Source organism: Dioscorea cayenensis, chromosome 21 (genome assembly GCF_009730915.1).
Source record: "Dioscorea cayenensis subsp. rotundata cultivar TDr96_F1 chromosome 21, TDr96_F1_v2_PseudoChromosome.rev07_lg8_w22 25.fasta, whole genome shotgun sequence".
In the NCBI taxonomy this organism is placed as follows: domain Eukaryota; kingdom Viridiplantae; phylum Streptophyta; class Magnoliopsida; order Dioscoreales; family Dioscoreaceae; genus Dioscorea; species Dioscorea cayenensis.
This window is the reverse complement of record NC_052491.1, coordinates 3,713,184-3,723,068: the sequence shown is the minus strand read 5'-3', so window position 1 is coordinate 3,723,068 and position 9,885 is coordinate 3,713,184. Positions and strand designations below refer to the sequence as shown.

General features: G+C 41.7%; 1 long non-coding RNA gene across 1 annotated transcript; it reads right to left on the bottom strand.

The window, feature by feature from the left end:
- Positions 1–1,651: 1,651 nt before the first annotated feature.
- Positions 1,652–3,778, bottom strand: LOC120252504. Its single transcript, XR_005534004.1, has 3 exons — positions 3,681–3,778; positions 3,011–3,060; positions 1,652–1,729 (listed from the first exon to the last, which is right to left on the bottom strand). It is a non-coding gene; the product is annotated as an uncharacterized LOC120252504 (long non-coding RNA).
- Positions 3,779–9,885: the final 6,107 nt, after the last annotated feature.

Here is a 9,885-nt window from a genome sequence, read left to right as displayed (position 1 = left end):
CTTCTATCAAATCATATTGGCAAGCTAGCAGATAGGTCAAATATGCATCACCGTTGCACTTCAAGTGCTTCGAAAACTTTTGCGCACTTGCAGAGACCATGGAGAAACACATTATATGGCATAATGCTTGAATTCAATACATTCACCTCCATATGGAAAATTGTTACTTAGCCTTCACTAGATCCTTCAACTCACAAAAGCTCCGCACAGCAGTAGTGTAGACGAATACATCAAGCTGGATTTTCAACCTAAGCATTTCATTGAACGCCTGTGAGACAAGATCAAAACGTCTAATCTTCAGCAAATCATTCATCAAATCACTGACCATTCTCGTCTCTTGGACCAATCTTGATCCAAGCATCAGTTTAAGAACCCTGAAAGTGTCCATGGCCATGTTGTTCCTGATATAGGCTTGGATTAGGAAGTCGAAAGGAGAGATGGAGGACAAGTGGCAAAGGTTGGTGGATTTGAGAAGGGCGTCAAAGGCAATGGCGGGGGAGATCTGGCGAGATACAAGGGAGTAGAGAAGTGATAAGGTTGGCCAATGGAGGTTGGCGAGTAGAAGGGAGAGAGTGAAGATGGAGAAGAGAGGGGGGATGGGGGAAGCAGAGATGAAGCCCAAGAAAGTTGAAGAAGTGGAGGAGGAGGTGAGGATTGGAGTCAACTGTGCGAAGTAGGAGGAGGAGTTCAATGTGACAAGGTCTGAGGCAACCGGAGATGAAGGGCGTACAAGAAACGAGGTCACAAACCTAAAAGTAAAGGGAAAAAATATTTTGGTTAAAAACCTCTTTTTAAAATTACTATGGAATCATACGATTCCATAGTAATTTTATAATGTCGAAATAATATCCAAACACCCCTTATTATAATTTTCTACATAATATTAAATTTTATAAAAATTACCACCATTTCTATGGAATTTAGTAGTACCCAAACATGCCCTAAAATATAGAAATATATTTTGTTTTGTGCGCCTTTATCTTTGGTTACGATCACTAAGATGAGGGTTGGGCCTGCAAATTCCAAGATCCTCACAATTGCACAATCATGCAGCCGAACAACTGTGGGGCTTCACTCTATGCAATTTCTCTTTTAATCCGAGAATACCAGAATTGTTGATTTTAAGTTAATCATTATGTGCAAGCACTATTTAGCTAATTACAATAGGTAGTTAATTATCCTTTACTGTGAAAATAAAGGCGCTCACCTTGTCATTTGATTGTAACCAGTGGCCATTATGTGGGATACAAAGATTTCTAGACGGACATTTTCATCTCATAATTCTTTGAGAGCTATTAACCATAGTTTTGAGATGTAATTATGTCTAGTGGTACGTAGATACGACAAATTTGTATTTTTTTCCCCACGAATACGGGACAATACGGGAATATAGTGTTGACTTACAAAAACTTTAAGAGAATTGTCACGCCTCGAACCTGGTGCGCTGACAAACGGCCGCAGACCCACAAGGCGGGGCCCAGTGAACCTGCAAGGCCTCAAAACCTAAACACAAACTAGGAGTAGAAAATAACTGACAAAATACTAAATAAGAGTACAACTGAAGGTTTACAACCAAACCCAAATACAAGACGAAAGAAATACAGTACGACCTACAAGGAGGTCCTTACACAATAATACAACAAATGCAAAAACATAAGCCACAGAACATAATTCCAAAGAAGGCATCTACTGGAAGTCTTCTAAGATCCCTGGGTCTACTGCTCCTGATCTGAAAAGGATTTAAAGTAAATCCATGAGCTCACTAGCCCAGTAAGTAATCCAAAACAAACTGGAAGCAAAAGTTCAGGTCTGAAAATTTCACACACAAAAAATAATGCAATAGCACAAAATAGTGTAAACAAAATCAAAGGTAAAACAATAAATACAATATCCAAAGTATGACTCCAAATTCACTGAAAGTGCCAAAGGTCATTTGTTTACCCTCGGTGACAGACCCGAGCCGAAATAACTGAAATCATGTATTTACCCTCGGTGACCCGAGGCCCGAATAACAGTGGCCGTTGATTATTTCACCGAACGGACACGGTCTGAGCTGCAGATCTCATTTTTCCAAAAATTACTTGTCGACAAGGTCGGGGTTTAACCCCCAGCGAGGGGTTGCATATTGTTCATTTGGAGACCAAAAAAATTCGAGATACAATTCCAAGCCAAGAATACAGAATATCCAGAAGTATTTTCCAAAAATTCATCTAATAAAGTAAAATAAATAATTAATTAAACAGATAAATAAATAATGTAAAAGGAAATACTCACTTTTTCCAAACCTAAGCCTGGTTCTCACTTTGGAGAAATAACAACATTTCACAAATATTTTCCCAAAAATTCAAGAAAAATAAAGGATTTACAAAAAAATAAAAATAAAAATAACACAAATATAAATAATAGTGAAACCAATAAATAATTATTTGACCAATCTCACGGAAGAAATGCATTAATACAATAATATACTAAAATTTGTAAAAATACAAGGTCTAATGTATCTCATCAATTGAAGAAAAAATGGCCACCTAAAAACCAAAAATAGCTAGAAAGATAATTTCAAAGGAAATATTGTCAAAAACAAGGATGTTAAAAAAATTTTAGGAAGGAGATAGGCTAGGACATAAAAGGCAAGTGGATATTTAAGGGATAAATGTATAACCAAATAATATATAGGTAATTCAAGTTGATGTTAGGTGGACCAAGGATTCAAGCACTTAATAAATCTTAAGTTTTTGTTATTGGGAATAAACAAGATTTCAAAAGGATAATTACTTTGCTAAATGTTTGGAAGTAACAAGGAAATAACATATATAAGTTTTGGCAAATAATAACACTATGGTTCCAACTAAGTATAGAAACTTCTCTTCCTCTAAAAACACAAGACATAAATAGATGGCATTCCCACAATAATTTTTAAAGAATAAATGCAAACAAAATTTCAGAAATTTCGCATGAAAATAAATCAAAACAACAAAATTTAAATACAAGAGTTTAAGGGATTACTTACTTGGTGATCCTAAATTCAAAAAGAGATCCAAGATGATGCTCAAGGTGGTCCTAAAATCCAAGGGAAAACCAACCAAATATACATGAATATTTGGAAGAGTTCAAGCACCAAAGTTCATGCTAAGCTAGTCTAAAAATACCCCATTAAAACAACAACAATATGAAAGTATCTACAAGTAGATCTAACATAAAACTAATACTAGTGGTAATAACAATGATGTGGGAAGGGAACATAGAATGATTAAGAGGAACAAGGACAATAGGTGAGAGAAACAAGGATGGAAATAAATCTCCTAGCACAAGTAGTAGATCAATGCATGCATGCATGCATGTATATATATATATAATCACAAGGGTGCAAAAAAATATATAAGGTCCAACACACATGCCAAAAACTACAAAAACTAAACATTCATTAGGCATGCAAAAACTTGGGTTTTTATCTTGGGTTTCAAGCAAAATTGTATAAACATATAGATGGTTCCATGAATAAAACTTTATGTAACATGGAGACCAAGAACTAAAGATACTCAAGAGGCACAAGGGTGGGTTTCAACATGCATAAGGAGAGGTTTTTCATGCAAGGATAAGCACCAAAAATTTTAAACAACAACCCATGCAAACATAAGCAACAAGACAACCACCATCAACAAGAGGAGGAGAGAGCCTACCTTGCCTTTGGAGGACGCCGGCGGCTACTTGCTCTTCTTCTCCTCACCTTCGGATGCCAAGACCACCGGTGGAGACTCGAACTCCGGTGATGGATGGCCTTCTTTTTCAACTTCAAGGAGTAAACAAGTGGGAGAGTGAGAGAAAGAAGAGAGATGGAGGAATGAAGAAAGGAGATGACCATGGGGGTGAAAAACATTCGGCCAAGAAGGGGGCCATGACAAGATGGCTTCCGGGAATTCCTCCGGGAATTCTTCTCTCTAGAAAGACTCCCAGCATGGTGACAAGAAGAAGAAGAAAGGATTAAGGGGTAAGGTAAACAAGGTTAGCACTTAACTAAGTTTTTTAAGGAGACAAATGAAAGGTGTAGGGACCAGGTTGGCGGGGTCCACAATCCTCCCCTACTTAAAAGGAGTTTAGTCCTCTAAACTCGCTCTTGGCCCGAGAAACAGAAAAGGATACTTCTCCCTCATCTCAGACTCCAATTCCCAAGTTGCCTCACGCTTAGAATGATTTCTCCATTGGACTTTGACATGAGGAATGACTCGCTTCCTCAGCTCTTGCTTCTTGAAGTCTACAATCTTTACCGGCTGCTCTTCGAAGGACAAATCACTGTTTAACTCAAAATCCGACATGATCAGGGTTGGAAACATATCTCCTCAGCATGGAGACATGGAACACACTATGCACTCGAGAGAGAGCAGGTGGAAGGGCAAGCCGATAAGCCACCTCACCAATACGTTCCAAGATTTCAAAAGGGCCAATGAAACGAGGACTAAGTTTACCTTTCACACCAAAGCGAACAATTCCTTTAGTAGGAGCAACTTTCAAGAACACGTGATCTCCCACTTGGAATTCCAAGCTTCTTCTTCTGTTGTCTGCATAACTCTTCTGTCGGCTCTGAGCTGCTTGTAATCGATCTCTAATTTGGTGAACTTTCTCAATCATGTATCTCGCACAATCTCCGGCCCCAAAAGTTTTCTTTCTCCTACATCGTCCCAACAGATAGGGTGACCTGCACCGCCTCCCCGTACAAAAGCCTCATAGGGAGCCATTTGGATACTTGCTCGGTAGTCGTTGTTATAAGAAAAATTCTATCAAGGGTAGATGTCGATCCCAAGCACCTCCAAAATCTAGCATACATGCTCGCAACATGTCTTCCAAAATTTGAATAGTTCGTTCTGATTGCCCATCAGTTTGAGGATGAAAAGCCGTACTGAAAGTGAGTTTCGTCCTTAAAGCTTTATGTACACTCCTCCAGAAATGAGCTACGAACCGCGAGTCCCGATCAGAGACGATGGTTACTGGAACACCATGTAGCTTCACAATCTGGTCAATATACAACTCAGCAAGTTTTTCCAAAGACAAACCAGTCTTAACAGCTAAGAAGTGAGCAGATTTAGTTAACCTATCAACTATTACCCACACACTGTCAAAACCTTTATTGGTCTTAGGAAAACCAGACATAAAGTCCATAGCTATATTCTCCCATTTCCACTCAGGAATAGGAAGAGGTTGGAGAAGTCCTGCAGGTCTTTGATGCTCCACCTTTACTTGTTGACAAGTCAAACAATGCGCCACAAACTGAGCAATATCTCGCTTCATGTTGTTCCACCAAAAGTTGAGCTTCAAGTCCTTGTACATTTTTGTGCTGCCAGGATGCACTGAGTAACTAGAGAAGTGGGCTTCTTCCAAAATCTCCTTCTTTAAATCTAGAACATTTGGTACACAAATCCGATCACCAAATCTGACTGAGCCATCTTCATGGACTCTGAACTGCACTTGGGAACCATCTTTTGCTTCTTGACGGATCTTACGTAGGGTAATCATCTCTTTCTTGAGCTATCTTGATCCTTTCCAGCGAGTAGGTCGTAGCACCATGTTTGCTAGAGAAGCATCGACACTCGGTAGAACTATTTGAAGTTCCATTCTTCTTATCTCCTCCAAAATAGACCTTTGAGAAGTGATCAATGCCGCCACACTGCCAAAAGACTTTCTACTAAGCGCATCGGCCACAACATTAGCCTTGCCAGGGTGATAACTGATAGTCAGATCGTAATCTTTCATCAATTCTAACCATCTTCTCTGTCTCAAATTCAGCTCTTTCTGGGTGAAAATATACTTGAGGCTCTTGTGATCTGTAAATACTTCACATGATTCTCCATAAAGGTAGTGTCTCCAGATCTTCAAAGCAAAAATCACTGCAGCAAGCTCCAAGTCATGGGTGGGATAGTTCTCCTCAAAAGGTTTAAGTTGCCTAGAGGCATAGGCAACTACTCGGCCATTTTGCATCAAGACACAGCCCAACCCCGTCTTACAAGCATCACTATAAATAGTGAAACCGTCTCCAGGAGAAGGGAGTGTGAGCACAGGTGCTGACACCAAACGACGCTTTAACTCCTGGAAGCTCTGTTCACACTTATCGGACCACTGAAAGTTTGTCCCTTTCCTTGTAAGTCTCGTTAATGGTGCTGCCAACACTGAGAATCCTTCAACAAATCTTCTATAGTAACCTGCCAGTCCCAAAAAGCTACGAGTTTCTGTCACACTTGTCGGCCTTTTCCACTCTACGACTGCTTCAATCTTGGTAGGATCCACAGAGATGCCGTCTTTGGTTATGACATGGCCAAGGAAAGCTACTCGATCTAGCCAAAATTCACACTTAGAGAATTTGGCGAAAAGTTTCCTCTCTCTGAGTGTCCCCAATACGATCCTCAAGTGTTCTTCATGCTCCTCCTGATTTCTAGAATACACCAAGATGTCGTCGATGAACACCACAACAAATTTGTCCAGGAAAGGTTTGAAAGTTCTGTTCATCAAATCCATGAAAGCAGCTGGTGCATTAGTCAACCCGAAAGGCATTACTAGGAATTCATAATGACCATAACGAGTTCGAAATGCGGAAATTGGCACGTCATCTTGCTTGATCTTCAGTTGGTGGTATCCCGTTCTGAGGTCAATCTTCGAGAAAACTTGTGAACCTTGCAGTTGATCAAATAGGTCATCAATCCTTGGTAATGGATATCTGTTCTTCACCGTCACTTTATTTAGCTCCCGATAGTCGATGCATAATCTCAAGCTGCCATCTTTCTTTTTCACAAAAAGTACAGGAGCTCCCCAAGGAGAAACACTTGGACGGATGAAACCTTTATCGAGAAGTTCTTCAAGCTGCTTCTTCAATTCAACTAACTCAGCAGGGGCCATCCTATAAGGGGCCTTAGAGATGCAATTAGTGCCTGGGACTAGGTTAATAGAGAATTCTATCTCCCTGTCCGGAGGCAACCCCGAAAGATCTTCAGGAAACACATCTAGAAATTCCCTCACTACTGGGATATCTTCAAGCACCTGACCTCCACTCTTGACTTCTACCACAGTGGCGAGGACTCCTGAGCACCCACTCAAAAGTAATTTCTTAGCTTGCAGGGCAGAAATTACTCGAGCTGGTGATACGAAAGCACTCCCAAGGAAAGAGAACTCTGGTTCTCCAGGGATTCTAAAGTCAACTCTTTTCCTATGGCAATCTACCATGGCATGGGTGGAGGATAACCAGTCCATCCCCAAAATAACATCAAAGTCCTTCATGCTCATGACATGGAGATCAGCTAGCAACACATGATTATCAATTACCACAGGACAGTTTACACAAACTGTGCTGATTACTAAGGTATCACCAACAGGTGTAGCAACACTCAAATCATAATCCAACACAACAGCAGGCAAAGCATGCTTCCGAATAAATGCAGAAGAAATAAAGGAATGCGTAGCTCCAGAATCGAACAAAACACATGCATAAGCAGAATATACTGGTAAAGTACCTGACACCACAGCATTAGAGGCATGAGCATCCTCCTGAGTCAATGCATAGACTCGCCCTTGATTCTTAGGTCTGCCCGTCTTCTGATGGGTTGAGGAAGATGGTTGTCCACTAACAGCTTTTCCTGCACGCTGTTCCGAAGGAGCCTGGGGTTTCTGTGCTGGTACCACCCTGGAACTCTGCCCACTAAAAGTCTGTTGAGGCTTAGAAAGCATTTGCGGACACTGAGCAATGCGGTGACCTTGACTGCCACACCTATAACAAGCTCCGGAAGCTCGTCTGCAATCTGTAGTCCTGTGAGCTCCACCACAAGTAGCACAACTTGGCTGGTTAGTCCGGGGAGGAGGGATAGGGGGCAACTTGCGAGGTCGCTGCGCCGGTGGTCCATTGACTGTTTGTGACTCAGCTTGAACTCTATTGCCGGAGTTGTTCCTGTCTCCCGCTCCAGTAGGTCGGGTACTTTGGTTGTCAAAATTCCTACCTCTCTTCTTCTGGAAGCTTTTCTTCTGTTCTTGAGTATCCTTCCAAACAGAATCTAGGGACTTAGCGTGTCCCACCACTTCAGCATAAGTACTCAAATGCAGAGGTGCTAGTCCCCTGCGAATATGAGGGTGTAACCCTTCCTCGAATCGATTCGCCCGACTCTGATCATCTTCCACTAGCTTCGAAGCATACTTGGATAGTCGATCAAACTCCACTTCGTACTCGTCTACTGACCTATTCCCCTGTGTCAAACGGACGAACTGTCGCTCTAGTTGTCTCTGCTTGTCCCTGGTAAAGTACTTCCCGAAGAGTGCCTTCCTCAGTTCTGCCCATGATTCAAACTCTTTTCCTTGTCTGATCCTAATTTCCCCATTATACCAATCATTTGCAGGTCCTTGAATCATGTAGATGCCGAACCTGAGCTTCTCTTCTGGAGTACAGTTCATTACGGCAAAAGCTTTTTCCATCTTTGCTACCCACTGGTCTACCTCATCTGGATTAGTGGTTCCTTCAAATGGCGGGGGTCCTGTACTCCTAAATTCCATAACTGTCCTTTGTTTGGGCTCCTTAGGGGGAGGAGGAGGTGGCGGTGTTGGTTGTTGAGATAAACGCTGCTCCCGCACCAACCCCACTACTTCACGCAAAAGCTCCAGCATCACCCCTGGATTGTTAGCAGAATCAGTTTGGTTTCCACCTTGGCCTTCCTGAGCAGCTGCTGGTTGACCAAGTAATTCATTCACGCTCCTATTAGCTGCTCTGCGAGGTATTCTGCAAAAACCCTAATCCAATTAGAAACTAGGGTGCGAGGACAACAAAGGTTTAAAGAAGGTAGGTAATCAAATCAAGCAGAACCATTACTCTAATACAACGAGGCTTAACCACAATCTAAACAGGTATCCCTGGGAAGATAATAAGAATAACACCAAAAAAGAACATGATCGTGGAAAAGCAGATGATCAAGCAACACTTATGTACTACTAGTCTTAGAGAATGACAATAAAGCATACAAGGAGGGAGGTTTAACAATTAAACACCAAAGATAAGACTAAGAAAGGGAAAGAAAAAAAAAGCACTAGCAGCTTCCACAACTCTCCTGGGCCGAACTCTCATCATGAAGCATGGTGGAGTGAGCAGGAGAAGTAACTGGATCCTCCACCAAAATCCTTCTAGCCAGTTTCGCCGGCCTTCTTTTTTTCCGCTCTTCCCTATGTATGAAATACTCACGGCCTTGCACTGTTCTTGGTGATAGTACAGCTAGATCAGTATTATCACGGAGGGGATCTACAGGACCAAGACGGCGGAGAATAGTCAAGGAATAGTCATAAGCGGTAGCTGTTTCTTCAGAAAGTCCGTCCTTACGCATCCACCTTCCAATGTCCCACTGCATCATGCGAATATCAGTCTCTTCTTCATACAGCTCTCTCATGGTCTTTGCTATCAGTGAGCTGAAATCACGGGTGTTCATGCTTATCACCATAGAAGATGATGGCATGAGAGGATGAACTACTGCTCCACTGGACGGTTCATAGCCTTCCAGCTTCTTCAATCGCTTTTTCTCTCCTTTCTTCCCTGTCCTGATAAGTTGTTCGACTGCTTCCTTGTTGTATCCCAAGGCTGGCTGTTCGCTGTCTTGCTTAAGTCCTGAAGTCATCTTCTTCCTAACAAAACATAAGAATCAATGCACAAGAATACAAGCAATATTATACTGAACATATCCTCTACCAAAATCATCAATCATCCTAAGAATTTCACACTAAAGACTCTATCTAGACTACTAGGATCGTTAGACAAGAGGTTTATCTAAATATTCTCTGATACCACTGAATTTGTCACGCCCCGAACCTGGTGCGCTGACAAACGGCCGCAGACCCACAAGGCGGGGCCCAGTGAACCTGCAAGGCCTCAAAACC